The sequence below is a fragment of the Gorilla gorilla genome, chromosome 12, assembly GCF_029281585.2.
Source record: "Gorilla gorilla gorilla isolate KB3781 chromosome 12, NHGRI_mGorGor1-v2.1_pri, whole genome shotgun sequence".
Taxonomy (NCBI): Eukaryota; Metazoa; Chordata; class Mammalia; order Primates; family Hominidae; genus Gorilla; species Gorilla gorilla.
Genome location: NC_073236.2, coordinates 10,164,646 through 10,177,141, shown reverse-complemented (window position 1 = coordinate 10,177,141; position 12,496 = coordinate 10,164,646).

The following is a 12,496-nucleotide window of genomic DNA, read 5'->3' as shown; positions in this document are numbered from 1 at the left end:
TCCATTCCGTTCCGTTCCGTCCCGTTCCATTCCATTCCGTTCCGTTGCGTGCCGTTCTGTTCTACTCGGGATGATTCCATTCTATTCCATTCCATTCCATTCCATTCCATTCGATACCAATTGATTCCATTCGATTCCATTCGATTCCATTCCATTCCATTCCATTGAATTCCATTCCGTTCCACTCCATTCCATTCCATTCCATTGAATTCCATTCCAATCCATTCCATTCCATTCCATTCCATTGAATTCCATTCCATTCCATTCCATTCCATTCCATAGAATTCCATTCCATTCCATTCCATTCCATTCCATTGAATTCCATTCCATTCCATTCCATGGAATTCCGTTCCATTCCATTCCATTCCATTCCATTCCATTCCATTCCATTCCATTTGAATTCCATTCCATTCCATTCCATTCCATTCTATTCCATTCCATTCCATTCCATTCCATTCCATTCCATTCCATTCCATTCTACTCGGGTTGATTGCATTCTATTCCATTCCATTCCATTCGATTCCACTCGATTCCATTCGATTCCATTCCATTCCATTCCATTGAATTCCATTCCATTCCATTCCATTCCATTCCATTGCATTCCATTCCATTCCATTCCATTCCATTCCATTCCATTCCATTCCATTCCATTCCATTTGAATTCCATTCCATTCCATTCCATTCCATTCCATTCCATTCCATTCCATTCCATTCCATTTGAATTCCATTCCATTCCAATCCATTCCATTCCATTCCATTCCATTCCATTCCATTCCATTCCATTCCATTGAATTCCATTCCATTCCATTCCATTCCATTCCATTGAATTCCATTCCATTCCATTCCATTCCATTCCATTCCATTCCATTCCATTCCATAGAATTCCATTCCGTTCCATTCCATTCCATTGAATTCCGTTCCATTCCACTCCATTCCATTCCGTTCCGTTCCGTTCCGTTCCCTTCCGTTGCGTTCCGCTCCGTTCTACTCGGGTTGATTCCATTCTATTCCATTCCAGTCCATTCGATCCCATTCGATTGCATTCGATTCCATTCGATTCCATTCGATTCCACTCCATTCCATTCCATACAATTCCATTCCATTCCATTCCATTCCATTCCATTCCATTCCATTCCATTCCATTGAATTCCATTCCATTCCATTCCATTCCATGGAATTCCATTCCATTCCATTCCATTCCAATCCATAGAATTCCATTCTATTCCATTCCATTCCATTGAATTCCGTTCCATTCCATTCCATTCCTTTCCGTTCCGTTCCGTTCCGTTCCGTTGCGTTCCGTTCCGTTCCGTTGTGTTCCGTTCCGTTCTACTCGTGTTGATTCCATTCTATTCCATTCCATTCCAATCCATTCCATTCCATTCCATTCCATTCCGTTCCGTTCCATTCCATTCCATTCCATTCCATTCCATTGAATTCCATTCCATTCCATTCCATTCCATGGAATTCCGTTCCATTCCATTCCATTCCGTTCCGTTCCGTCCCGTTCCGTTCCGTTCCGTTCCGTTGCGTTCCGTTCCGTTCTACTCGGGTTGATTCCATTCTATTCCATTCCATTCCATTCGATTCCATTCGATTCCATTCGATTCCACTCCATTCCATTCCATTCCATTCCATTCCATTCCATTCCATTGAATTCCATTCCATTCCATTCCATTCCATTGAATTCCATTCCATTCCATTCCATTCCATTGAATTCCATTCCATTCCATTCCATTCCATTGAATTCCATTCCATTCCATTCCATTCCATTCCATTCCATTCCATTCCATTCTACTGGTGTCCATTCCATTCCATTCCATTCCATTCCATTCCATTCCTTTCCTTTCCATTCCATTGCATTCCATTGCATTCCATTCCATTCCATTCCATTCCATTCCATTCCATTCCACTCCACTCCCCTCCACTCCACTCCATTCCACTCCACTCCACTCCGGTACATTCCATTCCATTCCATTCCATTCCATTCCATTCCATTCCGTGCTTCTCGGGTACATTCCGTTCCGTTCCATTCCATTCCATTCCATTCCATTCCATTCCGTTTCAGTGCACTCTACTCCACTCCACTCCACTCCACTCCACTCCGGTACATTCCATTCCATTCCATTCCATTCCATTCCATTCCATTCCATTTCCATTCCCATTCCATTTCCATTCCCGTTCCATTTCCATTCCCGTTTCTTTTCCATTCCCGTTCCATTTCCATTCCAGTTCCATTACCTTTCCCGTTCCATTTCCATTCCCGATCCATTTCCATTCCCGTTCCATTTCCATTCCCGTTCCATTTCCATTCCCGTTCCGTTACCATTCCCGTTCCATTTCCGTTCCCGTTCCGTTTCCGTTCCCGTTCCATTTCCGTTCTCGTTCCGTTTCCGTTCCCGTTCCATTTCCATTCCCGTTGCATTTCCGTTCCCTTTCCATTTCCATTCCCGTTCCATTTCCATTCCCTTTCCATTTCCATTTCATTCCATTCCATTCTGCTCGGGTACATTCCATTCCATTCCATTGCATTCCATTCCGTTCTGCTCCTGTCCATTCCATTCCATTCCATTCCGTTCCATTCCGTTCTACTCGGGTAGATTCCATTCCATTCCATTCCATTCCATTCCATTCCATTCCATTCCATTCCATTCCATTCTACTGGTGTCTATTCCATTCCATTCCATTCCATTCCATTGCATTCCATTGCATTGCATTGCACTCAATTCCATTCCATTCCATTCCATTCCATTCCATTCCATTGCATTCCGTTCCGTTCAACTCGGTTACATTCCATTCAATTACATTCCATTCCGTTCTCCTCGGTTACATTCCATTCCATTCCATTCCATTCCATTCCAATCCATTCCATTCCATTCCATTCCGTTCTACTCGTGTACATTCCATTCCATTCCATTCCATTCCATTCCATTCCATTCCATTCCGTTCTACTTTGGTACATTCCATTCCATTCGATTCCAATCCATTCCATTCCATTGAATTCCATTCCATTCCATTCCATTCCATTCCATTCCATTCCATTCCATTCCATTGAATTCCATTCCATTCCATTCCATTCCATTCCATTCCATTCCATCCCATTCCATTCCATTCCATTCCATTCCGTTCTACTCGGGTTGATTCCATTCTATTCCATTCCATTCCATTCGATCCCATTTGATTCCATTCGATTCCATTCAATTCCATTCGATTCCATTGCATTCCACTCCATTCCATTCCATTGAATTCCATTCCATTCCATTCCATTCCATTCCATTCCATTCCATGGAATTCCATTCCATTCCATTCCATAGAATTCCATTCCATTCCATTCCATTCCATTGAATTCCGTTCCATTCCATTCCATTCCGTTCCGTTCCGTTCCGTTCCGTTCCGTTGCGTTCCGTTCCATTCCGTTGTGTTCCGTTCCGTTCTACTCGGGATGATTCCATTCTATTCCATTCCATTCCAATCCATTCCATTCCATTCCATTGAATTCCATTCCATTCCATTGAATTCCATTCCATTCCAATCCATTCCATGGAATTCCGTTCCATTCCATTCCATTCCGTTCCGTTCCGTCCCGTTCCGTTCCGTTCCGTTCCGTTGCGTTCCGTTCCGTTCTACTCGGGTTGATTCCATTCTATTCCATTCCATTCCATTCGATTCCATTCGATTCCATTCGATTCCACTCCATTCCATTACATAGAATTCCATTCCATTCCATTCCATTCCATTGAATTCCATTCCATTCCATTCCATTCCATTGAATTCCATTCCATTCCATTCCATTCCATTGAATTCCATTCCATTCCATTCCATTCCATTCCATTCCATTCCATTCCATTCCATTCTACTGTTGTCCATTCCATTCCATTCCATTCCATTCCATTCCATTCCATTGCATTCCATTCCATTCCTTTCCATTCCATTGCATTCCATTGCATTCCATTCCATTCCATTCCATTCCATTCCATTCCATTCCACTCCACACCACTCCACTCCACTCCATTCCACTCCACTCCACTCCGGTACATTCCATTCCATTCCATTCCATTCCATTCCATTCCATTCCATTCCATTCCGTGCTTCTCGGGTACATTCCGTTCCGTTCCATTCCATTCCATTCCATTCCATTCCCTTCCAGTGCACTCTACTCCACTCCACTCCACTCCACTCCGGTACATTCCATTCCATTCCATTCCATTCCATTCCATTCCATTTCCATTCCCATTCCATTTCCATTCCCGTTCCATTTCCATTCCCGTTTCTTTTCCATTCCCCTTCCATTTCCATTCCCGTTCCATTACCATTCCCGTTCCATTTCCATTCCCGATCCATTTCCATTCCCGTTCCTTTTCCATTCCCGTTCCATTTCCATTCCTGTTCCGTTACCATTCCCGTTCCATTTCCGTTCCCGTTCCGTTTCCGTTCCCGTTCCATTTCCGTTTTCGTTCCGTTTCCGTTCCCGTTCCATTTCCATTCCCGTTCCATTTCCGTTCCCGTTCCATTTCCATTCCCGTTCCATTTCCATTCCCTTTCCATTTCCATTTCATTCCATTCCGTTCTGCTCGGGTACATTCCATTCCATTCCATTGCATTCCATTCCGTTCTGCTCCTGTCCATTCCATTCCATTCCATTTAGTTCCATTCCGTTCTATTCGGGTAGATTCCATTCCATTCCATTCCATTCCATTCCATTCCATTCCATTCCATTCCATTCCATTCTACTGGTGTCCATTCCATTCCATTCCATTCCATTCCATTCCATTCCATTCCATTCCATTCCATTGCATTCCATTCCATTCCATTCCATTCCATTCCGTTCCGTTCTACTCGGTTACATTCCATTCAATTCCATTCCATTCCGTTCTACTCGGGTAGATTCCATTCCATTCCATTCCATTCCTTTCCATTCCATTGCATTCCATTGCATTGCATTGCACTCAATTCCATTCCATTCCATTCCATTCCATTCCATAGAATTCCGTTCCATTCCATTCCATTCCATTCCACTCCATTCCATTCCATTCCATTCCATTCCATTCCATTCCATTCCATTCCATTCTACTCGGGTTGATTGCATTCTATTCCATTCCATTCCATTCGATTCCATTCGATTCCATTCGATTCCATTCGATTCCATTCCATTCCATTCCATTCCATTCCATTCCATTCCATTGAATTCCATTCCATTCCATTCCATTCCATTCCATTCCATGGAATTCCATTCCATTCCATTCCATTCCATTCCATTCCATTGAATTCCATTCCATTCCATTCCATTCCATTCCATTCCATTCCATGGAATTCCATTCCATTCCATTCCATTCCATTCCATTCCATTCCATTCCATTGAATTCCATTCCGTTCCATTCCATTCCATTGAATTCCGTTCCATTCCACTCCATTCCATTCCGTTCTGTTCCGTTCTGTTCCGTTCCCTTCCGTTGCGTTCCGCTCCGTTCTACTCGGGTTGATTCCATTCTATTCCATTCCAGTCCATTCGATCCCATTCGATTGCATTCGATTCCATTCGATTCCATTCGATTCCACTCCATTCCATTCCATAGAATTCCATTCCATTCCATTCCATTCCATTCCATTCCATTCCATTCCATTGAATTCCATTCCATTCCATTCCATTCCATGGAATTCCATTCCATTCCATTCCATTCCAATCCATAGAATTCCATTCCATTCCATTCCATTCCATTGAATTCCGTTCCATTCCATTCCATTCCGTTCCGTTCCGTTCCGTTCCGTTGCGTTCCGTTCCGTTCCGTTGTGTTCCGTTCCGTTCTACTCGGGTTGATTCCATTCTATTCCATTCCATTCCAATCCATTCCATTCCATTCCATTCCATTCCATTCCATTCCATTCCATTCCATTCCATTCCATTCCATTCCATTGAATTCCATTCCATTCCATTCCATTCCATTCCATTCCATTCCATTCCATTGAATTCCATTCCATTCCATTCCATTCCATGGAATTCCGTTCCATTCCATTCCATTCCGTTCCGTTCCGTCCCGTTCCGCTCCGTTGCGTTCCGTTCCGTTCTACTCGGGTTGATTCCATTCTATTCCATTCCTTTCCATTCGATTCCATTCGATTCCATTCGATTCCATTCGATTCCATTCCATTCCATTCCATTGAATTCCATTCCATTCCATTCCATTCCATTGAATTCCATTCCATTCCATTCCATTCCATTCCATTCCATTGAATTCCATTCCATTCCATTCCATTCCATTCCATAGAATTCCATTCCGTTCCATTCCATTCCATTGAATTCCGTTCAATTCCATTCCATTCCATTCCATTCCATTCCATTCCATTCCATTCCATTGAATTCCATTCCATTCCATTCCATAGAATTCCATTCCGTTCCATTCCATTCCATTCCATTAAGTTCCATTCCATTCCATTCAATTCCATTCCATTCCATTCCATTCCATTCCATTTGAATTCCATTCCGTTCCATTCCATTCCATTCCCTTCCATTCCATTCCATTCCATTCTACTCGGGTTGATTCCATTCTATTCCATTCCATTCCATTCGATTCCATTCGATTCGATTCGATTCCATTCCATTCCATTCCATTCCATTCCATTCCATGGAATTCCATTCCATTCCATTCCATTCCATTCCATTCCATTGAATTCCATTCCATTCCATTCCATTCCATTCCATTCCATTCCATGGAATTCCATTCCATTCCATTCCATTCCATTCCATTCCATTCCATTCCATTGAATTCCATTCCGTTCCATTCCATTCCATTGAATTCCGTTCCATTCCACTCCATTCCATTCCGTTCTGTTCCGTTCTGTTCCGTTCCCTTCCGTTGCGTTCCGCTCCGTTCTACTCGGGTTGATTCCATTCTATTCCATTCCAGTCCATTCGATCCCATTCGATTGCATTCGATTCCATTCGATTCCATTCGATTCCACTCCATTCCATTCCATAGAATTCCATTCCATTCCATTCCATTCCATTCCATTCCATTCCATTCCATTGAATTCCATTCCATTCCATTCCATTCCATGGAATTCCATTCCATTCCATTCCATTCCAATCCATAGAATTCCATTCCATTCCATTCCATTCCATTGAATTCCGTTCCATTCCATTCCATTCCGTTCCGTTCCGTTCCGTTCCGTTGCGTTCCGTTCCGTTCCGTTGTGTTCCGTTCCGTTCTACTCGGGTTGATTCCATTCTATTCCATTCCATTCCAATCCATTCCATTCCATTCCATTCCATTCCATTCCATTCCATTCCATTCCATTCCATTCCATTCCATTGAATTCCATTCCATTCCATTCCATTCCATTCCATTCCATTCCATTGAATTCCATTCCATTCCATTCCATTCCATGGAATTCCGTTCCATTCCATTCCATTCCGTTCCGTTCCGTCCCGTTCCGCTCCGTTGCGTTCCGTTCCGTTCTACTCGGGTTGATTCCATTCTATTCCATTCCTTTCCATTCGATTCCATTCGATTCCATTCGATTCCATTCGATTCCATTCCATTCCATTCCATTGAATTCCATTCCATTCCATTCCATTCCATTGAATTCCATTCCATTCCATTCCATTCCATTCCATTCCATTGAATTCCATTCCATTCCATTCCATTCCATTCCATAGAATTCCATTCCGTTCCATTCCATTCCATTGAATTCCGTTCAATTCCATTCCATTCCATTCCATTCCATTCCATTCCATTCCATTCCATTGAATTCCATTCCATTCCATTCCATAGAATTCCATTCCGTTCCATTCCATTCCATTCCATTAAGTTCCATTCCATTCCATTCAATTCCATTCCATTCCATTCCATTCCATTCCATTTGAATTCCATTCCGTTCCATTCCATTCCATTCCCTTCCATTCCATTCCATTCCATTCTACTCGGGTTGATTCCATTCTATTCCATTCCATTCCATTCGATTCCATTCGATTCGATTCGATTCCATTCCATTCCATTCCATTCCATTCCGTTCTACTCGGGTTGATTCCATTCTATTCCATTCCATTCCATTCGATTCCATTCGATTCCATTCGATTCCATTCGATTCCATTCCATTCCATAGAATTCCATTCCATTCCATTCCATTCCATTGAATTCCATTCCATTCCATTCCATTCCATTGAATTCCATTCCATTCCATTCCATTCCATTGAATTCCATTCCATTCCATTCCATTCCATTCCATTCCATTCCATTCCATTCCATTCTACTGTTGTCCATTCCATTCCATTCCATTCCATTCCATTCCATTCCATTGCATTCCATTCCATTCCTTTCCATTCCATTGCATTCCATTGCATTCCATTCCATTCCATTCCATTCCATTCCATTCCATTCCACTCCACACCACTCCACTCCACCCCATTCCACTCCACTCCACTCCGGTACATTCCATTCCATTCCATTCCATTCCGTGCTTCTCGGGTACATTCCGTTCCGTTCCATTCCATTCCATTCCATTCCATTCCCTTCCAGTGCACTCTACTCCACTCCACTCCACTCCACTCCGGTACATTCCATTCCATTCCATTCCATTCCATTCCATTCCATTTCCATTCCCATTCCATTTCCATTCCCGTTCCATTTCCATTCCCGTTTCTTTTCCATTCCCCTTCCATTTCCATTCCCGTTCCATTACCATTCCCGTTCCATTTCCATTCCCGATCCATTTCCATTCCCGTTCCTTTTCCATTCCCGTTCCATTTCCATTCCTGTTCCGTTACCATTCCCGTTCCATTTCCGTTCCCGTTCCGTTTCCGTTCCCGTTCCATTTCCGTTTTCGTTCCGTTTCCGTTCCCGTACCATTTCCATTCCCGTTCCATTTCCGTTCCCGTTCCATTTCCATTCCCGTTCCATTTCCATTCCCTTTCCATTTCCATTTCATTCCATTCCGTTCTGCTCGGGTACATTCCATTCCATTCCATTGCATTCCATTCCGTTCTGCTCCTGTCCATTCCATTCCATTCCATTTAGTTCCATTCCGTTCTATTCGGGTAGATTCCATTCCATTCCATTCCATTCCATTCCATTCCATTCCATTCCATTCCATTCTACTGGTGTCCATTCCATTCCATTCCATTCCATTCCATTCCATTCCATTCCATTCCATTCCATTGCATTCCATTCCATTCCATTCCATTCCATTCCGTTCCGTTCTACTCGGTTACATTCCATTCAATTCCATTCCATTCCGTTCTACTCGGGTAGATTCCATTCCATTCCATTCCATTCCTTTCCATTCCATTGCATTCCATTGCATTGCATTGCACTCAATTCCATTCCATTCCATTCCATTCCATTCCATTCCATAGAATTCCGTTCCATTCCATTCCATTCCATTCCACTCCATTCCATTCCATTCCATTCCATTCCATTCCATTCCATTCCATTCCATTCTACTCGGGTTGATTGCATTCTATTCCATTCCATTCCATTCGATTCCATTCGATTCCATTCGATTCCATTCGATTCCATTCCATTCCATTCCATTCCATTCCATTCCATTCCATTGAATTCCATTCCATTCCATTCCATTCCATTCCATTCCATGGAATTCCATTCCATTCCATTCCATTCCATTCCATTTGAATTCCATTCCATTCCATTCCATTCCATTCTATTCCATTCCATTCCATTCCATTCCATTCCATTCCATTCCATTCCATTCTACTCGGGTTGATTGCATTCTATTCCATTCCATTCCATTCGATTCCACTCGATTCCATTCGATTCCATTCCATTCCATTCCATTGAATTCCATTCCATTCCATTCCATTCCATTCCATTGCATTCCATTCCATTCCATTCCATTCCATTCCATTCCATTCCATTCCATTTGAATTCCATTCCATTCCATTCCATTCCATTCCATTCCATTCCATTCCATTTGAATTCCATTCCATTCCAATCCATTCCATTCCATTCCATTCCATTGAATTCCATTCCATTCCATTCCATTGAATTCCATTCCATTCCATTCCATTCCATTCCATTGAATTCCATTCCATTCCATTCCATTCCATTCCATTCCATTCCATTCCATTCCATTCCATTCCATTCCATAGAATTCCATTCCGTTCCATTCCATTTCATTGAATTCCGTTCCATTCCACTCCATTCCATTCCGTTCCGTTCCGTTCCGTTCCCTTCCATTGCGTTCCGCTCCGTTCTACTCGGGTTGATTCCATTCTATTCCATTCCAGTCCATTCGATCCCATTCGATTGCATTCGATTCCGTTCGATTCCATTCGATTCCACTCCATTCCATTCCATACAATTCCATTCCATTCCATTCCATTCCATTCCATTCCATTCCATTCCATTCCATTCCATTGAATTCCATTCCATTCCATTCCATTCCATGGAATTCCATTCCATTCCATTCCATTCCAATCCATAGAATTCCATTCTATTCCATTCCATTCCATTGAATTCCGTTCCATTCCATTCCATTCCTTTCCGTTCCGTTCCGTTCCGTTCCGTTGCGTTCCGTTCCGTTCCGTTGTGTTCCGTTCCGTTCTACTCGTGTTGATTCCATTCTATTCCATTCCATTCCAATCCATTCCATTCCATTCCATTGAATTCCATTCCATTCCATTCCATTCCATTCCATTCCATTCCATTCCATTGAATTCCATTCCATTCCATTCCATTCCATGGAATTCCGTTCCATTCCATTCCATTCCGTTCCGTTCCGTCCCGTTCCGTTCCGTTCCGTTCCGTTGCGTTCCGTTCCGTTCTACTCGGGTTGATTCCATTCTATTCCATTCCATTCCATTCGATTCCATTCGATTCCATTCGATTCCACTCCATTCCATTCCATTCCATTCCATTCCATTCCATTCCATTCCATTGAATTCCATTCCATTCCATTCCATTCCATTGAATTCCATTCCATTCCATTCCATTCCATTGAATTCCATTCCATTCCATTCCATTCCATTGAATTCCATTCCATTCCATTCCATTCCATTCCATTCCATTCCATTCCATTCCATTCTACTGGTGTCCATTCCATTCCATTCCATTCCATTCCATTCCATTCCATTCCATTCCTTTCCTTTCCATCCCATTGCATTCCATTGCATTCCATTCCATTCCATTCCATTCCATTCCATTCCATTCCACTCCACTCCACTCCACTCCACTCCATTCCACTCCACTCCACTCCGGTACATTCCATTCCATTCCATTCCATTCCATTCCATTCCATTCCGTGCTTCTCGGGTACATTCCGTTCCGTTCCATTCCATTCCATTCCATTCCATTCCATTCCGTTTCAGTGCACTCTACTCCACTCCACTCCACTCCACTCCACTCCGGTACATTCCATTCCATTCCATTCCATTCCATTCCATTCCATTCCATTCCATTCCATTCCATTGAATTCCATTCCATTCCATTCCATAGAATTCCATTCCGTTCCATTCCATTCCATTCCATTAAATTCCATTCCATTCCATTCAATTCCATTCCATTCCATTCCATTCCATTCCATTTGAATTCCATTCCGTTCCATTCCATTCCATTCCCTTCCATTCCATTCCATTCCATTCTACTCGGGTTGATTCCATTCTATTCCATTCCATTCCATTCGATTCCATTCGATTCGATTCGATTCCATTCCATTCCATTCCATTCCATTCCGTTCTACTCGGGTTGATTCCATTCTATTCCATTCCATTCCATTCGATTCCATTCGATTCCATTCGATTCCATTCGATTCCATTCCATTCCATAGAATTCCATTCCATTCCATTCCATTCCATTGAATTCCATTCCATTCCATTCCATTCCATTGAATTCCATTCCATTCCATTCCATTCCATTGAATTCCATTCCATTCCATTCCATTCCATTCCATTCCATTCCATTCCATTCTACTGTTGTCCATTCCATTCCATTCCATTCCATTCCATTCCATTGCATTCCATTCCATTCCTTTCCATTCCATTGCATTCCATTGCATTCCATTCCATTCCATTCCATTCCATTCCATTCCATTCCACTCCACACCACTCCACTCCACTCCATTCCACTCCACTCCACTCCGGTACATTCCATTCCATTCCATTCCATTCCATTCCATTCCATTCCGTGCTTCTAGGGTACATTCCGTTCCGTTCCATTCCATTCCATTCCATTCCATTCCCTTCCAGTGCACTCTACTCCACTCCACTCCACTCCACTCCGGTACATTCCATTCCATTCCATTCCATTCCATTCCATTCCATTTCCATTCCCATTCCATTTCCATTCCCGTTCCATTTCCATTCCCGTTTCTTTTCCATTCCCCTTCCATTTCCATTCCCGTTCCATTACCATTCCCGTTCCATTTCCATTCCCGATCCATTTCCATTCCCGTTCCTTTTCCATTCCCGTTCCATTTCCATTCCTGTTCCGTTACCATTCCCGTTCCATTTCCGTTCCCGTTCCGTTTCCGTTCCCGTTCCATTTCC